Raw genomic sequence first — 11,295 nt, 5'->3', positions numbered from 1 at the left:
AGAGACCGTCGCGTAAAAACGTAAGAACTATTTTCATTAAACTCACGTTGCTTGCCTCGAAAAGTCTTCCACTTTTGTGTGTGTGCGCGCGCGAGAACGCGACGAACGACCAGCCAGCCAAGCGCAGAGAAGCAAGGCTTGCAAGCTCCCTCACTCGCACGTTCGTTCTCCTTTTAAGCGAGAAAAGAGAGAATAAGCACATTTCGTTATATGAAATGGAACTCTGGGATTTTTTACGACAACCATTTCATCCTCGAACACGGTTAACGAGCACGCGATGATTAATCGTCGACCAACCGAACGAACGAACGAACGAATGAAAACTGCTGCTGCTAATGCTGCTAATGCTGATTCTGCTATTGGTGCAAAGAAAATCCTAAAAAGTTAGTCCGTTTTCGATTGAAAATCGATCGAATTTTCGGTCGGTCCTTGTTGAATGAAATATACACATACGTATATACATTTACCTATATAGATATCTAGCACGTGTTACGATCCCCTTCAACCAACAACGCGTTTCACGCGGTAACACGAGGCATCGTTTGTCGTTCGCGTACTTTTTACCGAGCACAAGCTTCGGCACTTCGGTTAATCCGAATACCTCGACTATAACGGGTGGATTTTGCATTTTTCGATTTATGATACTCTTAGGAAAACTCGTACGTCTACAATAATTGGAAATTGAAAAAATACATTGAAGATTCATAACGATGTATTACAGGATTCGAGATCAATCGTATGACAAGATTTTCATTTATTTAACTTAAAAATGGATGTAAGGGATATATAAAAAGAGTCGTAATAGGACACCCGGTATTGTCGAGGTAACGATATAGCAGGGACACTCGAAACACGCGGCCTATTCCCTGCTTGAACGAGGAAAATACGCGTACAAGGAGGTTTAACAGGGTGAGTGTAGAAGTGGCTCCCTCTGTGGAAGTCTCGGGGGTTTCCACGAGGAAAAGGGATGAAAAGGGGAAGAAGGACATAGGTGTAGAGTACCTACACGACAACGATAGTACCTGCACGCGTGCACGAGTAATAAGACAAAGACGAGGAAAGGAAAGAAGAAGAAGTGGGGTTGGGGGGAGGAGGAGGAGGAAGAGGAGGAAGGAATGAAGGGGAGAAAAGGTGCTTGGAAACAGTGCGGGCTTGAGAGAAGGAAGTTAGGGTGGGATCGCTAAGGGAAGATATAAACGTAATAGAAAACAGAGAACGCGGCAATGCCATTAGTAAAATTACCGCTTACAATATTACCGATGCGAGCTGGCAGTAGGTATTTACGAAGCCCGTAGCCCTTCCGCACCCCTTTGCGATTCCCCGAGATGGCGCCAAAGGCGTATCGTGCCCGTTAAAACAACCCCTGCGATCATTCTCCTGAAAGAGTAAGAAAATTTACCACAGGAATACGTCGTCGTCTTAACGCCTTCTTTTTTTTTTCACGTAACTAACCTATTTTTCTTTTGATTAACAATTTAAAATTAATCCCGTCCGTTTGGTAAATTATTTAATATCACGATTGATTAATTTTGAAACAATTGCAGTCACCCTATAGATACGTGACGTTAACCGAAAATCCATTGGGAGACTTTTATTGATTATCTCATCCGTATTCTTGCCTATTGGCAACGATCTAATGATCTATCGATATTTTGTGTTCCATTTCGTTTCTATTATTATTCACGGGTGTTTCCTAATTTGTTGATATAAAAATACAATTGTGAAAATTATTCGAAAGTAGAAATTATTTTAGAGAGAAAATTTACGCGAATGGATCGTTCAAAGGTGTTATGGGAAATATAGGAAGGTGAAAGAAAGAGAGAAATAGACCGATGGTAGATTTCTCTCGTACGTGTTCTTCTTTTTGTTGTTGTTGTTGTTCCCCATACGTTTGAGCGAACACAGAAGAGTCGATCGATTTTTCGTGCGCACTGCGACCAAGTTATTCGAACGAATCGCGTCGAAGGAGTAACGGATGGATAGGCACATAACGGAGGATCGGCGGGAGAATCGCGCGGTCACTGATTTAACGCGGCACAATTGAATCCAATTACAACTGCCGCACGGCGTACCACCACCACCAACCACCACCACCAACCACCACCACCGGCACCACCACCACCAACCACCACCACCGGCACCACCACCACCAACCACCACCACCGGCACCACCACCACCGGCACCACCGGCACCGCTATCACCCATTGGGGCCGATGGTTCTCATGTCAGTTAAAATCACCTTAGGGAACAAAAAATTCATCCTTTTTCGCAAAACTGTAACACCATTGTCTTATCTAACGCAACGCGTCAAATGAGAACAAAAGAAAAGATAATTAATTAAACGGGTATACACCCAGTCCTTTTAATATTATTATTATTATTATTATTCCTAATTTGTAATAATACTCGTGAGCTCGTTGTTTCGCCCAAGGTTCTTTTTACAAATTTACATCGAAACGTGCAACTCGCGAGTTCTGCTATGAAAAGCTAATGGCGGTCTGGAATTATTGATGTGTCTTAACAAGCATTACGTAGCCCCGATCATCGACGTTACACACGTAACGCAAACGTCGAGTTGGAAGCATTAATTAAATGAAAGGCTCGTATACATTTATATGTACATATGTACGACGTCCGTGTAAAATTCGTTTCATTCATTAACTATTTCAATCCTTTTCTTAAAACGAAACTCACAGTCACGCAGAGAAAACCCAATGGATTCGTTAAATGTAAAATTAAAATTGCTTGCTACCGTAGAGAATATGTATCGTTAATAAATTTACTTCGAAAAAGGAGAGCACGAGAGAGCAAGAGAGAGATGGAAGAGTTTGAACAAAAAGAAAAAAATAAAAGAAATAGGAGAGAGAGAGAGAGAGAGAGAGAAGGCCGAGGTAAAATAGCTAATAAAGAAGTCATTTAATTTTCCATCCTTTTCTTCCCATTCGATCGAGCAAAGTTCCGTCGTTATCTTAATTAAGTTTCAAGCCGACGAGCACACGTGATCGCCGCATAATCGCTTCGGAGTCCATTAAATGGATGGAGGAGGAGGAGGAGGAGGAGAAGAAGAAGAAGAAGAAGAAGAAGAAGAAAGTAAGTAAGAGAAAGAGAGAAAGGAAAGCAAAAAGAAAAAGAGAAAAAAAAAAGGTAAAGGATCCAAAGAAACGTTGAACGGACATCGAAAGAACACGTTTATCGCACAGATAGAAGCTTATACCCTATCTTTGAACTTTTCAAATTATCATACCGAATTCGATGAGAAAATCTCTCTTTCTTCTTGGGTTATTCATCGTTTCCGCATCGATAAAAGTGTCCCCGATAAGATCGCTGCTGGATGTAACGTACGTTGAACGAACGAAAGAGGTGAGATTGAAAGAAGAAATAGAAGAAGAAGAAAAAGAAACAAAAGGAAAAGGAAAAGAAAGAAGGAAGTAAAAAAGAAAAAGTTAGACGGTGTCCAAGTATTCATCGTCTTTGATCGATTTCTGCTCGGTCTGCGGTCCTCTTAAGCGGCTCGTCGGAACGAACGCTTGCTGAGCAACCGAAGCAACGTAATCCGTCTGTCTCGTACTAGATGGCGTGCTTCAGTAGCTGGTCTGCTGGGCGCCCCTGGCTGTTCATTAGGGGCCACATTGTCCGCTAACTAAGTACGCCCGACCCGACCCTTCTTCCTCGCCCACCCCGTTCCCGTTCCCCTTGCCCATCCCATTCCCATTCCCGTTCCTCTTACCTACTACAACTACCTCCTCATCCTCCTCCTTTTCATCCACCCACCCTTCAACCTGCTACGCAGCTCTTCCTTTTCCTACCCTCTCTCACTCTCTCTCTGATGTCTCCTCTCCTTTGGCCAATATCCAACAGGCACCAGGATTAGCTGGTAGCCATCAGCCCTCTTCACGATTCCCCTTTTCACTCCCACTCGCTAGTCTCACTATAACCGACCTACACATGCCGTGACACTTGACAATTTTACTTACTAAAGGACTCTAACTAATACTGATTATGTAATAATACACTAACTATCGAGTATAATAGCTATTGTTTTCTGAGAATCCGAAAAAATGTGCCTTCTGTTGAGAAGATCATTGGCAATTTGTTTTCTTTTACTATTCTATTAATCATATTATTTTTGGAATATCATTGAAGTCTTTTTAATCCTATTGTTACTGTATACTATTCCTACCTCTCCTTATCCTTATTCTATCTATCTTTATCCCTCTCTCTCTCTCTCTCTCTCTTGTCTTCTATCCAATGCGCTCCCAAGTCAGGTCGCGCAATGTATAGTCCATTGTGTCCACGATAGAATCCAATCAAGGGGCTGGCAAGCCACTTTAAAGCATCGACGTCACGGCCAATCAAACGTCTCCCTTGCACATGCAAATACACCTCGACATATATATATATTATATATATATATATATATATAGTAGTATTCGTTAGCTACGTTAGCTTATTTAGTTCGACGCCTTCATTGTTTTAACCTTTGACTTATTGTGTTCTCTAACAATTAAGAGAAAGTAACAATTCAAAGAGGAAAAAATAATATCTTTCATATAAGAACCCAAATGAAGTTTAATCATCAAATAAGAATGATTAATTTCAAACACACACATATCTAATAATAAGTTCTATAGTTAGATGAATGTGTAACTATACAAAGAATGTTAAAGTATAAATATAATAAATATAAGGTTAGAGTGTAGTCGTGCGTTAATTCCATTCGTCCTCGTTGCCGACTAACGAATGTGCATTACAATTACCGAGCTATGGAAATTCAGTTACGCCTACTATCCGTACAGAGTAGACCGCGTGGTTTGAGTTATATGCCAAGTGAGAGAGAAAGAGAGAGAGAACGAGAGTAGGATGAAAGAGACGGAAGGAGAGAGAGAAAGCCAACACGAACGAACGAACGAACGAACGGACAGAGGAACGGACGGACGTATGGCTAACTTGGCCGCCCCTCGATGAACCAACCGAGGTCGCCGGGTCCGTATTATCCGCTCGGTATAACTAACCGTATAAATACGAGCCACCGGAAATTAGTCTTTGCGACTCGATCGCGAGCCACGCTACGGCAAGCCAAGCCAAGCCAAGCCAAGCCAAGCAAAGCCATAACGCCAGTACGCCGCACCATCATTCCCACCTATCCATTCCAACCAATCCACCTCATCCTCTCGTCATCATCATCCTTCTCCTACGTCCTACGTCCTCGTCCTCGTCCTCCCCTTCATGCTTCTACTGCTAAACCTTTCTCGACATGTGTTCCATCTCCTCTACTGATCCTCATCTCATCTCATCTCATCTCATCTCGTTTAACGGATATACAAATTCCTTTGCTATGTCAAACACGATATTTTTCTTCGCGAAATCAAAAATAAGACTAATAGAATATATATTTTTCAGGTTAGATCATTGACGTTACAAATATACAATTTCTAATTGAAAGTATGAACCGATATTATTGCGAGGAATCGAGTTCATCCCCTATTCCAAATAAAACTAGGTATTCTTGAGAAAGTTGGCACAGGGGCCCTGGACAATCCCAATGGATGAGAACAGTCGCTGGGAAACATAAAACTCGGATTAGGGTTCCCGTCCAGCGGCGACAACGCGCAATTTTATTTTTCGCGAATCCCCTATCGATTATTATTAATATTATTTTCTTTTCGCTCACCTCTTGCTGGCTTTTCGGAACGACCTTGGAACTACGTCAGCGTCTCCTGGAGACAATTTAACATAACCTGTAACAGAATAATTAAAGAATTAAATTAGAAAGGCTACTTCTCGCGATACCAATTGAAAAGGATGAAAGAAAAAGAGAACTTTGTGGTGGTTGAGGAAAGAGTATAGGGGTATGAAGGGAGGGGGGGTTAGTGGGGGGGGGATTGTTAGGTCTCTAACGAGGCTGAGGCTCCTTATCGAGAACCTGCATAAAACGGTCGGACACGCGCATCGACATAGTAGGTGGCACTTAACGGACCCGCATAAAAAGTTCTCTCTGGTTTTTTTTTTCGCTTCGATAAGCTTTGCCGAAAGAGAAGAGAGAGAGAGAAAGAGAGAGAGAAAAAGTGAAGAAAAAGAAGAAGAAGATAGTAATCGTCGGGATGCGAAAAAGGCCTTCCGATGCAAAGAGTCGTGCCGTGTGCCTGGTGTGTCTTTTAAAACCCTAACTCTTCACTTACCAAACCCCGCTACCCTCCTCTACCGTTTTCTCTCTCCCTTAACGACCTGCTTTAATTCGAGTCGATCGTAATGACGATTCGTTAGCTACCTATCCCTCTCCCTCCCCCCCCCCTCTTACCGCAATCCCTGCCGTAGACGGAATATCAAGCTTAATATCGCTTTTTAAAGAAAGAAACTCAGCAACCTATCCCATAAACGATCGTCTCGTTCACGTTAATGGCGGAGGAAATTATTTTACTCACGTATGCGGGCATACGTATGGGTGTATTATGAATGAAGCATTCGATCCGGAGAATAATAATGTTTCTTCGTGTTTAAATGCAAAAGATTGAAATAAGTTTCTTTTTTTTCTTTTTTCTTTTCGTTTTCATATTTTTAAATCGAACCTTTCGCAATATATCGATCCGTTACTTCTTTACCGAAATTATTGTTTGTTCATTGTTTCATAGTATTTTCCACTGATCGGTAGGGTTAATTTGAAGATTAACCTTTTCGCAAAGCCAAAACTAGCCAATAGGATGCCATTAATGTATGAATCATCGTATCGTTAACGCATGATTTCAAACGAAATAATGAAATATCGTAAAATTGATTTCTTTTCGATAAGTCACATACATGTCAATATATAAACATACACAATTATTGTCAAATCAGAATTACGTGATTTGAAAATCATATATATCAAGAAAAATAAGGGGGAAATAGTTTTTATCTAAATCGGTATAGATACGTATACGTATTTCTATGTGTATCAGAGGAAAAGAGGAAAAACAAACGAGTTAGGTGACTTTTCCCGCGCTATTTGATCGATGCCGTTTTCTGTAGTGACCGATCGCTAGGTATAGACGATCATAGTGTTAGAAAAGAACCCTGGCAACGGAAGAGTGAGCAAGAGAGATGAATAGATACCTAGCGAGAGAGAGAGAGAGAGAGAGAGAGACACGTGTACACATACAGACAAAGAAAAAAAGAGTGGGAGAGAGCGAGAGAGAGAGAGAGAGGGTCGACCGTCTCGCAATCTCCTTTCGATCCAATATCCGAGTTTTTTGACAGCAATTTCGGTCACGTCCGATAATATATCTGGATCATTAATATAAAGCTCGGCCCACACACCGCGCGTCCCTCACGGGGAAATTGCTTTTCAATCCCCTGCAGCGGCCTCCGCCGCTCCAGCAGATCTACTCTCACCACTGACACAACCTCTACCCTGCACCCCTCCCGAGAACATACCCAACCAACCACCCACTCACCTACCTACCTACCTACCTACCTACCTACCTACCTACCTACCTACCACCCCTTCTACTTTCCCATACTTTACTCTCCTTCCTGCACGACTTCATCCCCGTCCTATCTTATTTCTTTTTTGACCATTTTATTTGAACAAATATTTGTCAATGAAAAAAACACCATGCAAGAATAAAAAACTGTTGTATTATTATTCGAACGTTAAATCATATTTTTTCTAATATAATAGAAATAAAATGAATTAATAATATACGTGCGAGATCGTGTTAAATGTCTTATCATTTTTGTTTGTCCTTTATATTTTTGAGATAAGAGGGAAAATACAGATAACTGATAAGCGAGCAGTACGCACGGTCTTTTTATTATTTAACTCGGTCTCTATCGGCTCTAACGAGCCGTACAACGAACACAACGGATGCGGGTTTGTGGGAGTCGTTTAAAACGTTCAGAACAGGAGGAGGAGGAGGAGGAAGAGGAGATACGTTTTCCCTCTAATTCTCTTTCTCTCATTCGTGCGTCGAAGAGCACTGTTTGCTTTTAGGCACGGACGTGCTAATCGATCGTGCATATTTGATTGCCATTTACCAAATGCAACTCACATCACCGTTGTATCCAAACTCACTCTCTTTCTTTTTCTCTCTCTGTTTCTGTTTCTGTTTTATATACCGTGCTTGTAACTTTTAAGTTAAGACGAGTTTTAACACTTTCTTTCGGCGAGTGGGCAGGGGGAGGGGAAGAAAAAAATATAATATAAAATAAAAAGAAAATCGTTCTAGATGTATTCGTCGACGTCACCAATCACCGAAGAGTAAAAAAAGCAAGGTGGGTAAAATTCGACGCATGTTGTTATTCGTTAATATAAACATAACGAAAGGCGCACGTTCGGTGAACGCGCACACTGGTTGTTGGATTTGTTCGTTGAAATAAAGGGAATACCGTCGTCGGGAAAGACGAACGAGTAGGTACTTTCAAGCTGAAAGAGCTTTATAAATTGGCAGCCGATCGCATTGAATGCATTTTAATATCCTTTACCCACACGATCTCCAATATGGCCATTTTCTAGATTCCCGTAGAATCAATAAAAGTCCTTGCATCATGCACGACGATACGTATATTATACGTAGTACGGTTATTCCATCTAGAAACTCTCGGAATAAAAATCTAATAACAACCAAGTTGTAACATCATCTCATCTAAACTCGCGACTATAGTTTTACATATAAGTAACATAAATCATACCTATGTGTAACATAAATACTACGTGAATGAAAACAATTCGCTATGGTCAATACGAATAAAATTAATTCTGTTCGGATTTATGTGGAAAAAATAGATCATCTGGCAATATCCCAAATATATTAACAATACTGAAGTATTTTAATTTCAATTCTATAATCTAGCCACATTACCGATGTACAATATCAACCCAGCAATACCAAAAAAACCAACCAAATCCCAAACATTTCATATGCAAGCATGTATTCCCGAGTTACATCGAAAAAAACCTCAGAATATATTATTTAAAAGCAACATATCTTCTAACGCCATGCCGCATCATCCCCCATTGAACGAGACAACAGCTACGCGAAATTCGCGATTATTACGGCCGATGCGAAAAACGCTGAGGGAAAAAGGTGCGTGTTCCCCAACCACCCCTCTCTTCTGGTCCTCTCATCCATCCTCGACAATATCAAGGATGGCCGAAAGTGAAAAAGTAACTAATGTAAGAGACAGAAGAAAAATAAATAAAAAAAGGAAAGAAAGGAAGAAAGAAAAGCAGAACACCAAGGTGAACGTAGTATCTACACAAGACCGTTCCAACTAAAAGCTGTGTGTACGGAACACCCTCCATAAAGAAGATCCCCTCAATCAGATAAAAAATGTATTATAGCCGCCATGATACAGGACTCAATACTTCGACGGAACTTATAAGGGAAAAGGACGGCGTATCCTCCTGTAGGATCCATCCCTCACTCACCCTATCCCTATCCCTCTCCTTACATTTCTAGATACTTACCCCCACTCTTTACTTTTCCATTCTATTCTCTCTCTCTTTCTCTCTATCCCTCTTTTCTTCTTTCTACATTTACGTACGTGATACACGCGTTTACATTCGCCTATATCGATATCCCCCTTCCCCCCACCCATATCTTTTTCTTTCTCTCTTTCCTTCGTTCCCCTCCCCACTCTCTCTCTCTCTCTCTCCCACTCATCCACCTTCTTCTTCTTCTTCTTCTTCTACTTCTACTACTATCTATCTGTCTGTCTTTCTCGTGCACACGTCGAGTCTCGTACTCTCCTTTCCTGGAAATTGCTATCGAGCGATTCAACCTCGAATGCAGATCGCTGCACTCTCCGACTCTTCGGGATGACATTCGACGAAATTAGATTCCAAGGAAAGGAGAAGAGACGACACACGCGCGCGCGCGCGCGCATACACCCACCCTCGTTCGAGATGTTGCTATCCTTTCCGATTTTCCTACTGCATTCTACCAATGTTCATCCTCTTCTCCTTTCCCCTTCTACCAACCAACCAACCAACCCTTCCGTCTCGGTCTCGTCAATCGGTTTGTCTTCCGGACCAAATCAACCCCTTTTTCTCAACCACGATTCTAATATTCTTTTTAAAACAACCCTTATAATTTATCGATACCAAAACTCTTATATATGTGTTTCAAATAATATCCAACTGTATAATTAACCCTTGTCATTTTTTTATACCACCGTTTGTGTCACGAAGACATTTCTTATACCAATTTTAATATCTCAAGCTAAAACAATCGACATTATATACAAACACAAGTAATTTATAGAATAATTTTATATATTTTTTTACAAAAAGATGAATAAACAATAAAGAAATAATTGTTTAATAAAAGAATGTATGATTCTTTTCGTCTCGTAGACAAATATTCCTGCTCGTTTAAACAAGGAATAACATTGAAGATGATTTTTTTCGAGATTTGATGGCAAGAGGTGGGAGGGAGGGGGGGGGAAACTGATGAAAGTTTGAACGTTTCTGAGAGAATATTAAAGTGGAAAAGGAGGAGGCAAGTTGAGAACCGCCGTTGGCAAACGTAGCGACCAACGGACGCATCTAAGTTATTTACTCGAGAAGGATAGTGAGATAGAAAGAAAGGGAGAGAAAATAGTGGAGAAGGGATTTTGGAGGGAGAAAGAGACGAGTGGAACGAACGGCCAGATATCCAGGGAGTTTGTCAGTGGAAGCATCGAGGGGTAATTTTATCCGCACTTAGCAGATGGATTCACCCTCGTGCCACCACACGATACCCTTCCCCTTCCCCTTCTCCTTCTCCTTCTCTTTCTTCTTATTCTATTTCTTTTTATTTTTGTATTTTTCCTTCTTACTTTTATTCTATCTTTATCTTGATTTTATTAATCCATCGAATCGATCGATAACATTCGATTATTCCTACTCTCGGTATTTTTATTTTCCTCTTTTTATAGATTTGACTTTACCAACACCTTTTTTACATCTATGAGCTTTTTTTTTAGAAGTCAACATCACAAAGTATATCGAAACGATCACCCCTCACCCAAGGATTGATCGTGATTATGGTTGTTGGACTCTAGTAATCCAACGGGTGTGAGATTGTATCCTTTTCCCACTTCCACGTTGTAAGGTATCCGAAAAAAATTGATTCACAAAAAATACAATTCAAATGTGATGAATTGAAGACGTACGATTTTTCGGCTTTTGCATCATGATAACACACTCCTGCTCATACTTCGTTACTTGTGCATAAATTTTTGGCCAAAAACAACACATGAACAACACACTCTGAATTATGTGCGGATTTATTGAATATAATTCTGCCTAACGAGTATGGAAAAACTGATAAGCA

At 40.8% G+C, this 11,295-nt stretch overlaps 1 long non-coding RNA gene across 1 annotated transcript in view; it reads right to left on the bottom strand.

Annotated features, from left to right (window-relative positions):
- Positions 1 to 1,230: 1,230 nt before the first annotated feature.
- The window catches only part of LOC106792195, a 29,166-nt gene continuing 19,101 nt past the window's right edge, over positions 1,231 to 11,295 (bottom strand). Inside the window, exons 2-3 of the long non-coding RNA XR_001382263.1 lie at positions 5,673 to 5,739; positions 1,231 to 1,377 (exon numbers count right to left, since the gene is read on the bottom strand). This is a non-coding gene — a long non-coding RNA (uncharacterized LOC106792195). The remainder of the gene's footprint in view (positions 1,378 to 5,672; positions 5,740 to 11,295) is intronic.

The sequence above is a fragment of the Polistes canadensis genome, unplaced genomic scaffold (assembly GCF_001313835.1).
Source record: "Polistes canadensis isolate GaletaPanama2010 unplaced genomic scaffold, ASM131383v1 scaffold_392, whole genome shotgun sequence".
NCBI lineage: Eukaryota > Metazoa > Arthropoda > Insecta > Hymenoptera > Vespidae > Polistes > Polistes canadensis.
The sequence above is the reverse complement of the archived record's forward strand: the minus strand, read 5'-3'. Positions and strand labels throughout refer to the sequence as shown.